The 19,740-nt window shown below is 42.3% G+C and overlaps 1 long non-coding RNA gene across 1 annotated transcript in view; it reads right to left on the bottom strand.

Annotated features, from left to right (window-relative positions):
* Positions 1–383: 383 nt before the first annotated feature.
* Positions 384–19,740, bottom strand: part of LOC134292252 (uncharacterized) — a 255,387-nt gene continuing 236,030 nt past the window's right edge. The window contains exon 3 of the long non-coding RNA XR_009999541.1: positions 384–466. This is a non-coding gene — a long non-coding RNA (uncharacterized LOC134292252). The remainder of the gene's footprint in view (positions 467–19,740) is intronic.

Raw genomic sequence — 19,740 nt, 5'->3', positions numbered from 1 at the left:
TCGTATTTATCCAACTCGGCAAACCTCGTTGAATAAATGTACGGCTCGTGCTGAAAAAATCATCATTTTGCAACTTGTAACATAAAGATTGTTATATTCAGCATATTAGATTGAGAAATTTTATCCCGAAAAATTCAGTATTCTGTTTTCACCATTATGAAATATTAGCCTCTACTCTCGCTTGTTTTTGTTGTTGCTTTGTTTGAAGAGCGAAAATCGGCTAAAACTTGAAAACTCCCTGGGCGATTATTTTTCTCAAATGAAAGGATAAATGAACACTATGACTTAAGAAATATCGATAATTACCTAAAACACTGATCATAAGCATCTAAATCGAGAGAAAAACACTGATGTTTGTGTTACTGTTGATGTTTATAAAGTCATTAAACAAAAGATGTTTACAAATTAGAACCAACAGTAGATGGCGTGCAGGTGGGCATGTTTGGGTGGGCGTAGAGGGTAGGACCTTACACCCCTGGGCGCAACTGGTCACACGTTTGCTTCATAAAAAGATGGTCATGGGTTCGATACCAGCCCCGGCACTTTCGTCAGTTGCTCTTTTTTTTTTTAGGCGCTGTACAGCTTCCCATAGGAATCGCTCACGCAGAGCCCTAGAGGACAAAAGAGCTGTAAATTAGGTTAAGTGATTGAAGAATCGAGCATCCACCCATCAATGCGAAAACCCTCTACTAAAAATAATAATTTCCCAGTACACTCTGGCATCCGCAACTTCTCGCGCCCTACAGAGGGCAAGCGATTGCAATCATCATTTCGCTCCCCTTCCCTAAAAGCAACTTGACGTAGTAGGTAAATTTCTCAAATTAAAGTAAAAGATCATCAATACTCACACACTGAAGATGCCTATAGTCCCAAGCAGTTATCCCCTTGATCCCCTGTCTGAGTGTAGCTGATCCGGTGATGTAGCAACTATGGTTGGTCAATCATGCTCAAACGCTTTTCTAACCGAACTTTCTTAACAGTGGAAAATTTGATGGAAAACTATTTCTTTTGATGACCAAAAGGACCATTGCAAGGAATTTCACGAACAAAAACATTGTGTCTACGGTCCCTCGTTCTTAAGTTATGGTTTTTCAAAGTAAATGTTATCCGTGAACATGTGTTGTTTCGCACTGAAGTAGTTTTCCGTAAAATACTACAACATAAACTTTTCCATATTATGTCCCGTTGTGTAAGGACCACCCTGCATATTTGTAGTGTTTTATAACTACAGAATCTTATTCAAGCTGGTTCTGTACATGTACGCATGTATACGACAAAACGTTTATCTTTATCATTATTTTTTTTAATCCAAAACCATCATTTCAAAGCCTGATTCTTCAATTGGATTGGTAGATAACGCTTAGGCGCTGTCCATAAACTACGTAGGCTTTTTTTGGCCATGTCAGACCCCCTCCCCCTCGCAGACTTTTGTTCATACAAAAATATTGAAATTTGCATGAAGCGTGACTTCGGCCACAACCAACCCCCCTTTGCGTCTACGTAGTTTATGGACGGGCCCTTAGGAATGGTAATCCAGAGATTGTGAATCTGAACATAGTGTGTTATTGTACTTGCCTGACAACATACATACCTAATTCAAACAACGGCCGGCAAAAAAAATGTAAAATTATTACGCAAAGAACAAATCTGGGAGAACATTCATGGAACATTTATAACTATAAAAATGAAAAAAAAACTGTAATCCCTATTTTTGATTCATCTTTATATAGAGAGGTATTTCAGACCAAAGTAAATCGTTTCAGAAGATTCAGAAGATTTCCACATCACCCACCCTTTCCGAAATATTTTATGAACAAGAATGAAATTCCTTCTTATTTATAATTCATACACCACTACAATCAGAAGGCATTTCGTATAGAATCGCTGTAATTAACTACCGATTGTCCGGAGAAACACGGGTCGTAAACTTAACCAATATTGTAAACGGGCCTGTTCCATTCTGCTCCATCCTGTTCCATCTAAAACAGCAATCTATATACTACAGTCAGCGAATCGCACGACCAATATTCGCAAATCCATTAAATTGGGTAATAAAACTGCTCTAGCGAAAGCACTATTCTTCGACGCAAGCAACAGGGTGGATTCTGTTGCCTGCCATTAACCACGACGTTATAAACGGGCGTTTTCAAATATTTAGACATGGCCTGGAATTGCTCCATTTTACTATTAAAAGAAAGAAGGGAATGACAACAAATCTGGGAAAGTAGGTCACCAACGGAACCATGTTACTTAGGGTGAGGGCAGTTAAATATTTGCACGGATATTACGTTACTTGATCGGTTTTGATTGGGTTGCAGAGGAAAATCATGTAAAACATAGAAAATTCCTACATCGAATCCTAAATCACATTTTACCTTGATGATAACCATACATCCGACGTGTTCTTCCGCTTCCGGCGTGGTTTTTTTTTCGGCAGATTTGGTGTTTGCAATCAACTCAATCTCGGCATCGGCACTGATTAACTCTGGAAGCTGAGAATAATCCGATCGCACACTCACTGATAGCTTAGCAGCGGGGGTTTCTTTTGCATATTCACAGCCGCGCCTCGAATGCGAAATCACTGCTTTCTTAGCTTCTTGGAACACACTCGCTATCTTAGGCCGGTACGATTACTTGATTGAATTTGCCTGCTTTACTTTTTTTCTGCTACCACTTTATATGTTTAGGCTATATGCATGCTCGAGAAACTGATAACAAATTTCCATACGTATTTCTCGTTGGATGATGGCACACGGTAAAGTAACACTGCTCAAGTTTCGTAATTCAGCTCACGGCGTTGACGTTGTATCGTATTCGAAGTGTTTTTCTTCCTCCACAGTAAACGCAACCCAAGCCGAACGCGGGTGGACACTGAAAACGATACGTCCTCTTTAAGTTTTCGTTTTCGCCTCGTCTCTAGCGCGAAAACTCATCCTCGGCTTATGAAGGCAATTTTCTTTCAATTTCTGCACCGTCACACTTTTTTAATCATTTTCTAAGACAAAATGCAAATATTCACGTCGCTTCACTCCGACGCCACAGTGCAAGACGTACAGATGACTACGGAGAAAGTAGTATCACCATCATCACTCTCCTGTCTATCCTCAACAGCTGGAATCCACTTCTACAGAATTATGCGTTTCAGCTACAGTTGTCGGCCCCGTTTCCAAGAATTCGAAAACTTTAACAAATCACTTCACCAAGTTCCAATAAGTGTCCCGCGCGTTCCTAATCCAAATCGGATCCAGATTTACCCAGCAGCATCGGTGGAAGCACACCAGTCACCGAACGAGTACGGAACGTTAATGAGATTTTACGCCCTGAACTTGAGTTTATGAACCGGCTTCGCGAACGGTAACATCATAACTGTCGGTTCATGAAATATGTTACGGGATGGTAAACAACAATGTTGGGGGACGGGACGGGACTGGCTGCTGGCGCACACAGAAGAACGGATGCTCGGCTGTCGTGTCGCCGTGGTCAGAGGAACAGAGAAAACAAAAATCACCTAGCTGCTCCACCAGCTGTGGCAGCTGGCATCGGAGAGGACCACAATTGTGGGTGTTGGCGCTCACCGAACCGACCGAGCACGAGCCAAGATCTCAGACGATTGGCGCGCGATACCAGCTGTGTTCATCCGTTTTGAGTAACCCCCATTCCCCCTACCGACAGTTTAACATCTGACTGAGTTCAGTGCCACGCGGTTTTCCGCCATCTAGCCAACCAAAACATGGGTCGGTCGTCGCGACGTCGCCACTCAGGGCACGAGTGAGCGATCGAATGTTTACGGAAAATGAGTGCACCGGGCAACGACAACGACAACGGCGAGGAAGATGCTAGTCTGGGTGTGTGCATGTGGTGTCGCTTTCCCATCCCCAACAAATCCAGCAGACGACCGGCACGGCGGCGTCTTACTATCACCGTGGCGACGTAGACGGTGCGTAAATTACGGTTCCCGAGTTGGTTCAAATAGTCAAGCTGGGAAAAATGGGAAACTGATACTTTTAGATGTGTAGTTTCTAAGACGTTAGAAAGTACATAGGGTATCGGGATGCTTCGTTAGCATAGCCCCCTCGTTTGGCCTATCTCAATGTAAACCAAAAACTCAAACAAACACGCATAACTGGATATCGGAAAAGCTATGCGCCAAACAACTGTAACATTTCGTTTCAATTTTAGCACTTTGGAGCATTAAAATTGAATGAAAATGTCACTTTGTTTAACTTTTGTAGACGCCATGATTCTTCGGCTTACTGGGTAGTCTATACACATGATCATAAATTGCATGATTTTGGAATATTTCGAATTGACTTTTCAATAACTGAACATTTGATGCGACGCTTAAATATGTTATTTTGATCTTGTGTATTTGTTTTAAACGAATAATAACTATTTTACAAATTTAATGTGGGCCGAATATTGAGGACATTTTTTTCATTATGTACCCAAATCTTGGCCCATCAGTAAAGTGATGTCAAAAACAACGATAAAAAGACGTCAACAACATTTCTTGCGTAAGAACCAGAAAGAACGAACAGGAAGAAAGATTTTGTGTACGGTGATTGTAAAAATATAACACAATAATAGGGTTGCGATGTTTTCGTTACTAGATTAAGAAAGAACTTTAGTTAAAGTGATTTATTTATAGTTTTTTGAAAATTTGACTCCGAAAATGTAATTTAAAGTATGATTGGTGAACAAACAGAGATAACACTTCAGCAGAAATATTGAAAAAATAAGATAATAAGTGGTTCTTGTGCATGAAAAGCAATAGGCCAACGTTGTATCCACTAATAGGCCAATTTTTGTACCATAGACCAACGTTGCATACCATCGCATCGAATCTTTTCAGCTTAATTAAGTAAATTCTTGAATATTTACGCAAGTTTACTTCCAATTGGTGAAACATGCATTGCCTAGAGTGTGTAATAGGGTCAACATATTATTTCTAGTGTTATTAATTCATGAGTTATGGTCAAAATTGTCAAAGCGGCTTGCAAATTAGGCCAAGGAATGGTACACATACCCTAGTAAGGTGTAGCGTAGGGGAAAGAATGAAATAACTCCCCATCTAGGTAAACGTAGTCAAAGGTATATTTTGAAATTTTGCCAATGTTTTAGGTGTCTTTCGCTTTGAAGGATGGCGAACCTTGTAATGGTAGTTCAATAGAATGATCTCATATACACTAAAAGCTCTTTTATGCATGCTATTTTTATGTACTTTTAATTTATGCACCTTTTTTATGCCCTGCATAAAAAGAGGGAAAGCTACTCAGAACTAATATTGTGCATAAGAATCTATCTATATATAAAAATGAGTGTGAAGTCCCTTTGAGGCAACAAAACTCACGAACGGCTGAACCGATCGGGATGATTCTTGCAAGGTTTGATTCGTATTCATGGTGGCTGTGTTTATATGTAAAAAAAGTTACGAAAATCAACTGAAAAAGTAGGAAAATCGTGAAATTACTGATTTTTTTACGAGTTGGGAAGAAATTCAACACGATCGAAATAAAACCAATCTAGAGTGCGGTGCTGTAATCACCTCAACAGTTGTCAAATCACCACAAACGCGTAAGACAAAGTTTGCCGGGACAGCTAGTATTTAATAATGACGGGAACTGTTGCCAAAGCCGTAGCGTGCGGTTGGCCAGGTTGGCCCCCGCCAAGGGCGCCAGGCTCAGAGGGGCGCCGAAAAGGCATAAGACTAAAGGCAAACAGGATGAATGTTATCAAGATTTCACTGTTCAAAGTATCTTAGGTTGATTATGTGTTTTTACGTTCTTCCGATTTCTCAAAAAAATCAGATTACCAGATCAAATTTTACCTGGAAATTTATCTACTTTTTATTTTGAGAAACATTTTTTTTAATGAACAAAGCAAAATCAACACGCTTTCGAAATTCTAGTGAAAAAGTCTTTCTGATAATTCCTAAACATTTTCTTAAGGTTACTTCTGAGGACATTTTACAGTGTTGCCAAATTATTTTTAAACTAGCTGTACCCGGCAAACTTTGTCTTGCCTACTGCGTTTTTTGACGTTTCATGTTTCTACCCGAGACCAAGTCCCCGGTCAAAATGTATGGAAAATCGATTTTCAAAAACTCCTAATATCCCCATGTTTTTTCATAAACCTTCCTTGGGTGAGAACTAACAGAACAAAACTATGACGATCAAAATCGGACCTTCCGTTCGCGAGTTATGCGCGGTCCCCCGTATGTCATTGCATTTATATATATATATATATATATATATATATATATATATATATATATATATATATATATATATATATATATATATATATATATATATATATATATATATATATATATATATATATATATATATATATATATATATATATATATATATATATATATATATATATATATATATATATATATATATATATATATTTATATAGATAACTAGCTGTACCCGGCAAACTTTGTCTTGCCTACTGTATTTTTTGACGTTTCAAATTTCAAGTCTCCGGTCAACGTGTATGAAAAATCGATTTTCAAAAACTCTCAATTTTTCCATGTTTTATGCCTCATAAACCTTCCTTGGGTGGAAACTAACAGAACAAGACTCAGACGACCCAACACCCAAATCGGACCATCCATTCGCAAGTTATGTCCCAAATAACACAGAAAACATCTTTTAAAATCGACGCTACTAAAAATGTTTTTTAAATGTCATATATGAGTTTTAGAATACATCTTGTGTTATTTTTAAGCTCTAATTATGTTTATGATTTACAAACAATACAAAATAAATGTTCTTCGCTCATCAGTTTCATCATGTTATAACATGTGATAATTATACTATAATATAACATTATTAGAACATCAAAACACAAACCAACAAGTTTCTCTTCTGACATTCAACAAACACAACTTTCATTACGCTCAGCTCTCTGTTCCAAAAGACCAGAAAGGCAGTGCTATTCATCCGCATCATCATGAAACCATCGCACTACAGCAAACCTGAGACGAGACTCGCGAAGAGGAAAAAAAGCAACGTCAAGTGCAGCCCAACTGAGCTGTCAGTTGTAGCCCGTTTGATTACGTTACCTAAAACGAGGAAAGTATTGCTATCCGAGAAAAATTCTGAAGCCAAAATTCACTCCGAGCAGCATTTTCTTCTCCTGTACTGTCAAAAATAAATTGAAAATAAAATATTCCAATGATTACTTTGCTTGGCGATTGTTGGCGATGCAAAATTTCACCTCAACATGATTTTGTGCGTGAATGGGCGAGGGGCGATTCACTTATGTATTTTCGATGCAGGCTGATGTATTGAAAAGCGAATGTGTGCATTTTTTGTGCATTTTTATGTATTTTGGGTAATAGTGTAATATTTTGCATTTTTTGAATTACCCTGTATTGATGTGTATTTTGTGTTTTCAAACCGAATCAAAATGCATTTTTTCGAATAAATGCATTTTTTATATTTTTGTCAAATTCCACAGTTTTTGTTGTGAATCATTGTTTGTAAGCAAGAAAAGAATTCCCCGAACTAGTGCTTGCTTCAAAAACGTTCACATAGTTTTTCTCGTTCAATCGTCTGTGGCCGGCATTATAAATGCCACAAAAACCCTAAATCGAGGTTATTATAGTTCTTGCAAATAAGAAGAGCTCAGCAAATCACCATGCCCATTCCAGAACTCCAGAAGCCTGCCTCGAAAGTTGTAAAGGCATGTGTCAAGGAGCTGGAGCGATGCCGATGAATGCTTTGTGCCGTTCTTCGACCCGCTGGACTACGTGACATCGTCTCTCCAACCAAAATCATTACCATCTTGGACTGCGTTTAGGAGTTTAGGACGATCGGCTGTGAAGTGTTCGATGTTCCGACCGATAGCCATTTCGATCATCGCGTATTGATCAAAACACAGTGCAAGCACGGAGGGCTTGATGAGCTGGAAACAATGCTGTTGGCGGCCAAGGCGATTAAGATTCTAGTGGAACGCTGTGTCGACGAGCCCCTTCTCCCAGTGCAAGCATTCCAATTTCCGACTAAACGGCGTGGTCACTTCCTGAAACTAGCATCCGGTATTCTCGTCCGTTTCCATGGTCATGGCTGCGATCCAATTGGGTTTTTAAATTAAGAAAAATGTATTGATTTTTTGATTTTATACGAAAGAGCACCTTTTTCTGAACCACCATGATTTTTTTCAGATTTTTAAAACTTCATTTTGGCACCTAAAATCGATTTCGAAGAGATTTATCAAAATCACCTTTTGACAGCTGGCCAACTGATTGACAGCTCCGCCCAGTACAAAATGCGACGAGGGGTGATTCGACAAATCGCTCCCGTACAAACTTCAAACTGATTTTTAAATAGGTTCCCGGGCATCAAAATTCATGAAAATTTGGATTTCGGCTCAGTTTTGCTTGCAGATTCTGAATATGGGATTATCTCAACACCGCTAAAAAAGCCAATTACAATTCTTTATCGCTGCAAGCTATATTGTATCCAAAACTTGTTCCAATATTTTTATTATATCTTACATTGCTTAAGGCTCAAGCATTCGTCATCATTTTTCGGAAAATAAAAAGCAGTTTTCTCGCTGCAAATCAAAACAAGGATCATGAAAATATATTCACTGTATTATATTCCTCATGTGGAGTACAGTGAATATATTTTCATAGCAAAAACTTTTGTTTTGAACGAAAAAACTGCTTTCAAATGTTTGTTGATGACGATGATTTCAATGACAAAAAGTTCAACGTTAATAAATGAGACTCTTTTATGTTTGAATTCAATAACTTTAACCAAAAGTCAATCATTTCAAGATAAATTAATTACTTCGTGAAACCTAGCATAGTGCAAGACATGCCATTTAGTTATAATAAATAAATGTTTCTGTACTAATCTCAAACACTCTACTTCATGGTATCCGGTACGAGAAAACTCTAGGGAAAACTAATCGACTGGTTGTTTGCGGTTGATCTGTTTAGGGTCCCTAAAACTAGACAAATCCTAGTTTACAAAAATAGAGAGGCATGTTATGTCTATTCGAAAACCAAACGCAACCTACGACCGACTCTTAAGCATAATCTGCTGGAGGATTTTCGAGATTGAGAACGTTTTATTTTTCGCTTGGGTTGTCACCAGGATAAGGAATCTTCCTTATCCTGGTGACAACTCAAGTGAAAAATAAAACGTTCTCAATCTCGAAAATCCTCCAGCAGATTCTTCCGGTATACAGTAAGGACCCGATTTTGTCAGCCCCATTTTGGGACAAACTTTTTGCTCTCGTTATCTTGCGGTCAAACTTTGATCAATTAATTCATGTTTATTGTCAAACTACAGCTTAAATGCAGAACATATAGGGATAAAACGTTTGAAAAACTGTTCAGGTTGTTGAGAAGAGCAAAGAGTGTGTTATGAAAAGGGGCTGACAAAATCGGGTCACTAATGTATAATCTTTGGCATCTGCATCCCAGTTTGCATCTTCCAAAATTCGATGAGCTTTTGCACAAAATTTTTGTTCTGCAACAATTTATCGATCGAAAATAGTGATGACCGTGGAGTTTGGATCCGAAATGTAATTAGATGCCGGATTTCCGATCCTTCAGCTCGATGGACTGAACTTCAACGGAATTCATCTTCCAGATAAAATACCATAATAAACAGCTTCAAATTGGTTGGTGATCAGATGTTCGTGAATAAAACATATTATGGAATTTTCGATGTCTGCGTAATTAATCAAAAACCTCGTCATAACATTACAATTATATGTATTTTTGCATTCTACCGTGTATTTTATCAAATATATGCATTGCAAATGAATTTGCATTGTTTTTGCATTTTCTAGGTATTGACGTATTTATGCACTTTTATTTCGAATTGAGGTATTTTTATCGAATTTTGCGCATTTTCGATGCATTTTTGCATTTTTTGTGGTTTGAAGTATTTTTGTGTATTTTTTTCAATCGTGTATTTTCAATTCAGTAATGCAGCATAGTGGATTGTCCCTCGTGAATGGGATTCAGTCACACTGCATGTGAGGTGATGCGGTCACGTACGTGTTTGAACCACCAGCCCAAAACATAATGTCAACACAGATAGGAAGAAGAAAAAAATAACAAAGTGGAGAAAAAGAAGACCGTCTTCGCGAGTCTCGTCTCAGCAGCAAACTATTTGGCTTCGAGTGTCATAAATATTGATATTGTTTTCCCTTGAAATGACATCAAATGAAGAACTAGCAGTGACACCGCCCTGTAGTGCACATCTACATCCACCGAATTCCGTAAATTCGTCAGCATCCAGCTGCTCTATCTCCATTCTGGGCGTCCATATGCTGCTAGCCAATTTCCTTACCATTATCTTACTTTGCATTCATTTGTGAAGTATTCTCTGTCGAAAGCGTTGTTCAGGAAAATCGTCACCGATCATGTAACATGTACTAGAAAGCCCACAAAAACTATGAAAAAAACCGGCAAGATTTTTGACAAAAAAGTAAACAACACAATTCTTGACAATAACACTTTGACATTTGACAGATCTAGCCTCACCAAAGAATAAGTTATAGTATAGTTATTTGAATGTTGTAATGATGATGGTCCCAAATCAAAAGTTCGTATTTTTATGTGCGTATGTTATAGAAATGTTTTTTAGACATATTATAAATGTACATGTTACGCACAACTACAATTTTTCGATGGATTGCTGTCATAACGCATTTTGAACGTTATTTCAACTCAATTTCTAATCAAAGTATAATGACACAGATAAATCCTTCAGTAAAATTATTCACGTTACAGTACCGTTCACAAACATTGACACGATTTTGATTTAAGGCGGACGCAACTGTTGCGTTAAAACAGGATTTGCAAACTTAATAGGGGTACTCACTAAACAGATTAAATTGCTGCGTAAGCCATGATTTTCTGCTTATTTGAAATGTTTCATGATTTTGCGTATGAAATAATCAAAGATTGCCTTGGTGAACGCGACGTTTAATCAGTTTAAGGAGAAACTTCAGAGAATACAAACATGGCTGCCACAATGGCCGACTTGGTCCCCTACTCACGTTTTTAAAAGCACCAATCTTGAAAATTCGTAAACAAATGCGCTCGATTAGTAAAAGCTGCCTCTTTCTGCAAGTGAGCAAAGCCAGGAAAAACAAGTGCGGCTTGGTTCGATGCTTTGTTCGTCAGATTTGTGCCTCTAAAGTTTGTATGAAAAATTGCAATGGGATTTCTTGATGTTTCACCTTAATCAGTTTACGCAGTTTAGTGAATCCCCCTAATGTTAATAATGGAATAATGGAATTTTATTGGAAGCAATATTAGTGATAATCTTCTCAACTTGGGTCGCACATTAAATTAAAATTTTGATTAGACCAGTTTATAACACTTTGAACGGTACTGTAACTATTTCAGATCAGCTGCCATATTGCTTTTTTAGGAAGGTTTACAATCCATCCTCACAAAGAGGTATTATTTGGTTGATATAGGGAATCGCGCTACTTGGGCGGTGGCTTCTATATTCGTCTGTTTTCCACTATAACTCAGTCAAATTTGAACCAATTGACACAAATTTTGGAATGTGGTGAGATAGGTATAGTATCTACCCGTGTACAACATTTCAAGTCAATTGATTCAAAATTGACTGAGTTATAGTGGAAAACAGACGAATATAGAAGCCACCGCCCAAGTGGCGCGATACCCTATGTGGCATTATCAATTCAAATCACAGGCGCTGAATTTATGGGTGAGTAAAAACGGTGGTTTCACGATAAATTTTTAACCGCTGCAAAACATCACTGTCATTACTGAGTAACACCCATTTCTGAATTAGTTATCTGATTAGTTTTGAAAAGCCATCGAAGCCATCGATAAAAAATATGTTTCAGGTAGAAAAAAAATGTTTATCAATAAAAACAATCTGTTTATTTTTTTCTGATAGTTTTTTGCTTGACATTTGTTTTTCTTCTTAATTGGTTATGAAAGTTAGTTATATCACTTAAAATGAGCGTAATCTCAACATCAGCATATAGTATGTAATATAAGTGTATTCTCCAAGTTACATTACATGAAATCAACTTAGTTTCAACTAATAAACTTGATTGTATTATGAACGGATTTTGAAAGTTTTAATACTGCCAAATTATTTTATTATAACTGTTTATACACATTTGAATTTGTCACACCCTAACACCCTAGCATATGTTCCACAAGAGAATCTCTCTTTAATCTCATTACTCCCGATCAACCCGAATCTCATCAGCTGTAGGTACACGCTATAGAGTACAAACCATTAGCAGTTAGTTATCCACAGATCGCCCGTGCGCGTGCACCTACCGTTCTACCGCGATCGTTTTGAAGAACAAATAAAATCATTCCGGTTGTACCGAGCCAGTTTTTCTCTAACGCAATAAAAGTGTCGTTTAATTAATAAACCGCGGGTCGAAGTTCAGTGCATAATCCGAAATCCGTTCGAAGTGTGATCCTGTCGAGACATTTTTTGGTCCTTCGAACCGGATCTCGGGGACTTAGTGCCGTGCAAAAGTGACCGAAACCCAGTGACCTATGGACTGTGAACAGTCATATGGACTGAACTTTGACCTGGTGAAGAGGGTCCAGTGCATGTGAACGAGGTTCAGTGACCTGCATGCGAAGAGCAGTGAACCCAAGCGACCAGATAATAGTGTGACGGTGATAGCAGTTTAACCCAGCCGAGCAATTATTCCGTTTGGCTGTGACGACTTACGGCGGCGAAAAAACATTCATCAGTAGCAGTTTCATCGAGAGGATACCTGCGGTGGACGGACGACGACAATAGCGCCGAGGCAACTGCTGTAACCGGGGAAGTACAATTGCATGATCTCTATTCTTGTGGTGGCTGCATGATACGCTGCCGAGTGTTGCATGTGTTTGATATCAAGTTGAATTGCAATAAATTCGATTAGCGTTTATGCGAGTTTTGTTTTTGAGTGGGATTGAGCCCCTGCAATTAATGCAATTATTCCCCAGGTGGGTCGGTTGGTCTTGGAATTGTTGGCATTTTTCGTACATTGGTTGTTGTCTGCTTTGGTTTGTCCTCACTTGCTGTCAATAAGCGATCGTCATCAGTCTGCTATTTCGCGAGGTCGCGCGGGACGTCGAGTCGATTGTGGGTGTTTTTTGAAAAATCAGTGCACAGTGGAAGTGATTCAGTATCAGTGGCAGTGCAGTGTTTGATTACTTTTTCATTGAGTGCGGTGGTGAATCTGTGATCAGTGACCATGACGAACGATCTTCGTGAGCTGGAGAAGCAGGATCGCAACATCCGGAAGACTTTGGAAGGGATGCAGTATTTCGTCGAGCATTACAGCCCTGACCTAGTCGATCAAGTGGCGATTCGTCTTCAGCGATTCGAGGAAGTTTTTCAGGAGTTCCATGCGGTTCGTCGAAAGATAGAGCTGTTAACAGAAGATGTGTTCTCCGAAGACGAAGAAGAAGTCGACCAGAAGGAATCCAAGGAGCAGCGCAAGGCTCGTCTCGTTGGACGTATTCAAGAGAAGGAAGAAGAGAACGTGAAGATTATGATGAAGATCGAGAACGTCTACTACAAAATCAAGGCTGCCCTCACCCGATTGCTACCCAAATCGACCCCCGTTGCTGCTATATCCGGTGTTCAACCCCAACCAGCAGCCGCTCCAGCTGTTTCTAGAGTGAAGCTACCAGAAATTCGACTGCCGAGCTTCGGTGGAGAGCTGAGAGAGTGGGTCACCTTCCGTGACTCGTTCCGTAGCCTGATACACAACAACCAACAGTTGTCAGCTATGGACAAATTTACGTATCTGCGATCGTCGTTAACCGGAGAGGCTCTCCAGGAAATCAACTCTGTGGAGATGACTGAAGCGAACTACGACGTAGCCTGGGTAGCATTGGAGCGTAGGTACGAGAACAAGAAACTGATCGTCAAGGCCCATTTGGATTCGCTGTTCTCGGTCGAGGTGATGAAGAAGGAGAGCTACGAGTCGCTGAGCAAGCTGATCGGCGACTTTGAGAAGAACCTGTTGATGCTGGACAAGATAGGAGAGAACACGGCGAATTGGAGCACCATCCTGGTGTACATGATCTGCTCGCGATTAGATCCGGCCACTCTCAGACAATGGGAGGCACACCATAAATCAAATGCGGTTCCGACGTACGCGAATTTGATCCAGTTCCTTCGTGAGCACTGTTCTGTACTCCAGTCAGTTGCGCCGAGTAATTCCATTCCTGTCCAAGAAAAGCGGTCGAAGGTTGGCGTGAGCAATGCTGCAGTTCAGTCGTGGAACAAGTGCCTCTTCTGTGGAGAATCGTTCCATTCAGCGTTCCGTTGCTTCAAGTTCCTGAAGATGAAGGTTCCAGAACGTCTCGACGTGGCTCGGCGGAGTAAAGTTTGCCTGAACTGTCTAACTGCTGGACATTATGCGAAGTCGTGCACGAAGGGCTGCTGTCATCACTGCCAGCAGAAACATCATTCCCTGTTGCACACTGATTCAAGCCAGCAGTCACCCCCACCTGTGAAATCCTCCGTCCCGTCGCAGAAGAAACCTCCATCGTCAAACCAGCAGCAACACCAAACACAACCACACACCAGTAGCCATTCCACACCAACCCAGACCATTACACCGTCCACAAGCGCTCTCCCTGTTACTCACTCGCCAAACACTCAACCACTGCACACCACAAATCAGACATGCACAAGCCAGAACTCCGTTTCCCTCTCAGTGAGCAACCGTACCGGAGATGTCCTTCTCTCCACTGCCGTGGTCTCTGTCAAGGACCAGTACGGTGCGACACGACTAGCCAGAGCTTTGCTAGATTCGTGCTCGCAGTTCTGTTTCATGACCACCAATTTCAGTCAAAAACTGAAACTCCGTGGATTTCCCGATCACTTGACTGTTCAAGGAATCGGAGGTTCCAATTCAGTATCCCGTAGACGAGTGAACGCTCGGATACTTCCCCGGTCCGGTGATATTTCGTCCTACAACGAGGACATGTCGTTCTACATTCTACCGGAGTTGACAGCCACCCTGCCAGTCCAAAGGGTCAGCGTCGGTCAATGGAAGCCGCCATCCAGCATCGTGTTGGCCGATCCACAGTACTGTGAGCCCGAGCAGATCGACATCATCATCGGTGCCGAGTATTTCTACGATCTTCTCACCGAAGGACGAAGCAAGATTAGCGAGGAGGGACCAACTCTGCAGAATACTGTCTTCGGTTGGATTGTTTCAGGACGCATTCCTGATCAACCAGTGAGTCCAACGCAAGCAGTTTCGTTTTCTTGCACGCTAGCGGACATCCAGGACCAGCTAGCACGCTTCTGGGAGTTGGAGGCCTGCAAGTCCAGTAGCATCCAGTCGGTAGAAGAATCAACGTGCGAGACCATCTTCGACGAGACAACAACTCGGGATAGCGTTGTGCTTGCGGACACAGCTCGTTTATTCGATCCCATCGGCCTGGTGGGACCTGTCATCGTCGCAGCGAAGATATTCGTTCAAGACCTGTGGAAGCAGAAGTGCGACTGGGATGAACCGTTACCCGAAGCATTCCAGAATTTTTGGATAGAGTATAGGAGAAATCTCTCCGCCCTTTCGTCGTTATCGATTCCTCGGTGGGTGGCGTTCAGTACGGATCTGGCTTCCGTTCAGGTTCATGGCTTCTGCGATGCTTCTAACAAGGCGTATGGAGCATGCCTCTACCTCCGCAGTACTACCTTCGGCGGTTCCGTAGAAGTGCGTCTCATCACAGCCAAGTCCAAGGTCGCACCACTTGAAGATCTGAAGCGGAAGAAAAGGGTTCAGACAACTCCCCGGCTAGAACGCTCCGGAGCATTGCTGTTCAGTCACCTATACGAAAAGTTCGTCGCCAGCACAGCAATTCAGCACACCGCCTTCTGTTGGACCGATTCGACGATCGTGATGTACTGGCTCTCGTCGCTGCCGTCACGGTGGCAGATGTTTGTTGCGAATCGTGTGTCGGAAATCCAACACGCCACGAAAGGATGCCCGTGGAACCACGTAGCCGGTGAAGAAAATCCCGCCGACATTATTTCTCGGGGAATGACACCGGCTCAGCTGCAGTACGAAAAGCTGTGGTTCGAGGGACCGCTGTGGCTTCGTCAGGACGCGAGCATCTGGCCGTCCAAGGCTCCAGAAGAGGAAATCGATCCTGCCATACTGGAAGAGAAGAAGGTCGTTGCGCTCCCAGCGACGGCTGAGTCCGTTAGCGAAATATTCAGTCTCCGTTCATCGCTGTTCAGTTTAGTCAGGTTGGTCGCTGGCATCCGCCGGTTCGTGCACAACACACAGCACAGACAGAACAGACGCACAGGGTTTCTGACGTTCCCCGAACACGAACAGGCCTTGACATTCCTGGTTCAGCTGGCGCAACAAGAAGCCTTTCCAGCTGAGATAGCAGCGTTGAACAAGAACAATCCAGTCAGTCCATCGTCTTCGATAAGCAGGTTGAATCCAGTTCTTGTCAGTGGAATCCTCTGTGTGGGAGGCCGACTAGCCAAGGCGCCAGTATCAGCGAGTCGGAAACATCCGATGATTTTGAGTCACCATCATCCACTGGCAAGGTTGGTCCTGCACTACTACCACTGCAAGCACTTCCATTCCGGATTGCAGCTTCTCGTGTCTACCGTTCGTGAGCGTTTCTGGATCACACGCATCAGGAGTCTTGCCAACTCTGTGTTACACGAATGCGTTCGTTGCTTCCGAACCAGGCCGAAGGTGCTAGACCAGCTTATGGCCGATCTTCCGTCGGAACGAGTCTCTCCGGCACCTCCATTCCTTAGAGTAGGCGTGGATTATTGCGGACCGTTCCTGATCAAATACCCTGTACGCCGCGCGACTCCCACGAAACAATACGTCGCCATTTTCATCTGCCTCGTTACGAAGGCAGTCCATCTCGAGTTGGCTAGCGATCTTACCAGCGAAGCCTTCCTTGCCGCCTTCAAAAGGTTCGTGGCTCGCAGAGGAAAACCGATCCTGGTCATGTGCGACAACGCCACAAACTTCGTGGGAGCCAAGCGCCAACTGGATGAATTACGACAGCTGTTCATCGACCAAACGTTCCAGGAGTCCATCGTCTGTGGAGCGATCGAGGACGGCATAGAATTCCGCTTCATTCCAGCAAGATCTCCCAACTTCGGTGGTCTTTGGGAGGCCGCCGTGAAGTCCTTCAAGGGTCATTTCAAGCGTACCATCGGCGACCGTGTGCTGCAGTACGACGAGATGATCACCGTGTTGCCACAAGTTGAAGCGATCCTCAACTCCCGGCCCCTCACGCTGGTCAGTAACGATCCGTCGGACTTCGAAGCGTTGACGCCAGGTCACTTCTTGGTTCAGCGACCGTTGACAGCAGTTCCAGAGCCATCTCTAGAAGATCTGCAGCGGAATCGTCTGTCCATGTGGCAGCAAGCACAAGACTACGTTCAGCAAATCTGGACCAAGTGGTCCACTCAGTATCTGTCCGATCTCCATAACAGGACCAAATGGACCCGGAAACGGGACAATATCTCTGTTGGGACGCTAGTCCTACTCAAAGAAGACAAGCTTCCGCCACTAAGGTGGAAATTGGGCCGCGTCATTCAGATCCACGCCGGGTCCGATGGCAACATCCGAGTAGTTACTGTCAAGACCCAGGACGGCGAGTATCAGAGGGCCATTTCGAAAATTTGCGTCCTTCCGATCCGCGACAACCTGGAGTCTGAGCAGATCTAATCTGCATTCTTTCGTCGATTCTACTGCTTTTTTGAATTGCCAACTCGTTCCAAATTCCTGCCTACCGGAACCACTTGAGGTCTACAGTATCAGTATTCCATACGTCACCTGTTGGTCATTCAGTGGCCAGCCACAATCGTATCGTTCTGCATGTGTGAAGTCCACGGTGCCGTCCTGTCCGTCATTTTGAAGCGTTCCCGATTATGTCGCCATTTCCATTTGCCAAGGTAGAAGAGGCGTTGCACCCATGCGTTCGTGGTGAAGGAGTATCCATGGCACCTCTCGATCCGCCGGCGACCGCATCATCGGCTCGTCATCGTAGAATGCGTCTGCATCGTCCGCCCTACTGAAGCTTCACCATTGTGCGACCGGGACATCGTCGGTGCTTTGGCACCCGCGGAGGCCAGGAGGCCTCCGTTCCAGGCAAGTCATTTTATGCTTGGGTTATATAGGTGAAAAAGCACCCTCTCATTTTCCAGATAGTTTTTCCGTTTGCTTGCCTGTGGACCGTGGACTCCATCATCCGTTTAGTCTGTCAACCTGGACATCATCGGCGTATCAACGTTCGATCGTTCATCCGGGACATCGTTGGTGCTTCGGCGCCCGCGGAGGCCAGGAGGCCTCCGCTCCAGGGAAGTCTATTTTGGTTTGGGTTATATAGATGAAAAAGCACCCTCTCATCTTTCAGGATAGCCTTCCCATCGTAGATCCGCGGCATCTGGCCGTGGGACAATCGTATTTCCGTCCGTGGGATTGCCGGCGATCCGTCTGTGGGACAACCGTCCAGCGGATTCGTGTTCGGTCATCCGTGTCAAACAACCACAACCGTGGTAGCCAGTCGTATCAGCCCTCAAGTGCACCGTGTTGGCAGAACCGTAGAAGGAACAGCAGCAGTATTCGCAGTAGAGCAGTCGTCGAACACCCGAGATCATCGTCATCGAGTCGACAGTCGTTGGCAGTTAACTTCAACAGAAGAAGAGCAGTCGTCGGTTTCGTACCGCCGGCGTCATCCCTTGTTTCAGTAGCGGGAGCCAGTGTAGCAGTAAGGTTTAGTGTAGATGTAGAGTAGTTGAAATCGCCGAGATTCCAAGGTGGGCGGTATGTTTATACACATTTGAATTTGTCACACCCTAACACCCTAGCATATGTTCCACAAGAGAATCTCTCTTTAATCTCATTACTCCCGATCAACCCGAATCTCATCAGCTGTAGGTACACGCTATAGAGTACAAACCATTAGCAGTTAGTTATCCACAGATCGCCCGTGCGCGTGCACCTACCGTTCTACCGCGATCGTTTTGAAGAACAAATAAAATCATTCCGGTTGTACCGAGCCAGTTTTTCTCTAACGCAATAAAAGTGTCGTTTAATTAATAAACCGCGGGTCGAAGTTCAGTGCATAATCCGAAATCCGTTCGAAGTGTGATCCTGTCGAGACAATAACTAATAACTACACAAGTGTCCAATTTCACGTACTGAGGACGTCATTTTCAGTACTATAAGAGTATTTAAATACATCTTATAGATCTTGTAAGATGTTTTATAAGCCGCCATTTTTTGCGCTGTTTTGATGATATAGGTGTTCAATTTCAAGTCAAATAAACAAGAAAAATACTTCTGAATAAGTTGTAGAAGTGTCTTTTTAACTGTTATGTAACAAGCGGTGTTACTTGGGGTGCGGTCCCACGTATGCCACTGCATTTTTTATATAAGATTTCAGTTCATACAATTGTTGAAAAAACTTTGTGTTTATTAGGGATTAAACTCTTGCAAAACTAGCGCAACCTATCAAGTCGTATTTACCCAACTATAAGTGAGTTTTGACGTAAACTACTTTTTATTAATATTTCCTCAAAACAAATTCAATATTTTAGGAATCATCAACAAATTTCACCAGGTTTTTCTTCGGAATTTCTTGTTAAGGTTCTTTCATAAAGTCTTTCAAAAATTATTTCAGAAATTCTTCTAGGGATTTCTTTGAAATTTTTTAAAAGAATTTCTCCTGAAATTCGTACGGAAATT

This window comes from Aedes albopictus, chromosome 3, assembly GCF_035046485.1.
Source record: "Aedes albopictus strain Foshan chromosome 3, AalbF5, whole genome shotgun sequence".
Classification (NCBI taxonomy): Eukaryota; Metazoa; Arthropoda; class Insecta; order Diptera; family Culicidae; genus Aedes; species Aedes albopictus.
This window is presented reverse-complemented; position numbering and strand designations above follow the sequence as displayed.